Raw genomic sequence first — 2100 nt, 5'->3', positions numbered from 1 at the left:
AACTTAGTGAAGTTTTATGTTAACTTGAAGATTCTACCCAAGAGTGATACAAACAATTTTTGTCCTGTAGAAGAGATAACTCCAAAGATTATTGTCTTTTGTTGGATATTAACCAGTTGTATATCAAACCTAGCAATCTTATTTTAAAATTTCTTCATAAAGGACTATAAATAATGACCAGTTTCTCAAAATGTTCTTCTAATTTGCTTGACCCTAGAGTCATGTTTTTAATCTTTTGTGCATTATACTTTGACAGTTTCTAGGACATTGGCAGTCATGCATTTACCTCCAGGTAGAAAACCGAGAGTATTTCTTAACAATATTGACCACTCAAAGAGGAAAAAACTATAGATACTGATATCCATAATTTTCTAACAAATGGCCCAGGCTGATCACTCTGTATCTAGGATGACCATATAATTTATTTTGCAAAATGAGACATTTTTGAGACTAAAGAGAGGCTTTATCAAAAATTTTGCTTGAACAACAGGCATAACCTGGGAGTGTTCTGGTAATCCCAGAACATGTGACTACTACCTATTTGTGAAGCTCTCAAACAACAGTCCCATTTATGCTCTCAAATTTTCCAATCATCTCTTTAGTCTGCCTATATATGAGCTGAGAACCAAGCATTACAAGGATTTGATGAAAGTGTCTAACTTGAAAGACATAGATCAAAACAAAGAAATAGTTAATGACAACATGGAGGGAGCAGAGACTATACAGGGGGAATAAAGAAAATGCTCCCAGAAAATGCTACCATAAGTATCGTTAGAAGGCTAAAATTTATATTGAATTCATGAGATGAGAAACAGATGATGTAACAATTTAGAGAACAGCAACAAGAAAACCCTTGGAAGTTTAAAACATAACAGCATAAAGTTTTAAAAATAAGTGGGAGAGTTGGAAGATAAAGTTCTAGAAATCTCACAGAAAGGACAGCAAAGAGACAAAAGATGAAAAATAAGAGGATAAAAGCAACAAGAAAATTAAAGGACCAATCAAATAGACCCAACCTCCAAATAATAAAAAAATCCAAAAAGTGAGAACAGAGAAAATGGAAAAGAAGAAAGTCATCAGTAAACTAAAACAAAAAATTTCCAGACTGAAGAATATGAATTTCCATATTTAAAAGGACAAATTAGTGCCCAGCAAAATGAATGAAAATGAGCTCAGAGCAAGGCACATTATTATGAAATTTCAGACTATTAGATATAAAAAGAAGATCCTGTAAGCTTTTGAGATGGAGCAGGAGAAGGTCACATATAAAGTATAGATAAATGAGAGTAATTTTGACATTTTTTAACAGTAAAAAAAAGACAGAAGAAAATGGAACCATACTTTTAAAAATCTTAAAACAAAATTTCTAATTTTGTAACTCAAATTGTTAGTTAGGTATAACCTTGTCTAGCCCAAGAGTAGAATAAAGATGTTTATAGACATGAAAGATCTCAAAATAATTTATTTCTATGCATACTCTATTAGCCACTGAAGGATATGCTCCACCAAAATGAGGAAGTTAAACAAACAAACAAACAAAAATGTGCTATGTGAAATAGGAGCTCCAGACATAGGAGAAACGCCAAAGGAATCTCCAGATTGAAGCAAAAAAGAGAACACAGTGTAACATAGTACACTAAAGCATACATGACAACTTGTTCAGATTGTTGATCAGAAGATTCTGAGAGAAACTTCTTCATGAATTTGATATTGATTCAATAATTGATGCACAATATCTTTTTTGCAAAATTATTTAACTTTATTTATCATGTTAAAAATTTTTTTATTATAAAGATGTGGGGTACAATTCAGGGTTAGGTTTACAAATTTTGATTATGCAGGTACACTTGTTGATGAGGTGTGCCCCTCCCTCCCCTCGCAGTTTCCCTCAACTGCCAATCCCACTCCCTCTCCCCTAACGGTTTCCCAATACTGCCAATTCCTTTCTTATAGTATTACAATTGTTCAAGGTTCGCTTATGAGTGAGAACATATGGTACTCTGTTCTTTGTTTTCTGTGATAGATCACTGAGTATCATTTACTCTAAATTCATCCAAGTTGCTGTAAAGTCCATATGTTTGTCCTTCTTTATGGCTGCAT

This window comes from Carlito syrichta, unplaced genomic scaffold, assembly GCF_000164805.1.
Source record: "Carlito syrichta isolate Samal-C Ts95f unplaced genomic scaffold, Tarsius_syrichta-2.0.1 Scaffold95872, whole genome shotgun sequence".
Classification (NCBI taxonomy): Eukaryota; Metazoa; Chordata; class Mammalia; order Primates; family Tarsiidae; genus Carlito; species Carlito syrichta.
The sequence above is the reverse complement of the archived record's forward strand: the minus strand, read 5'-3'. Positions refer to the sequence as shown.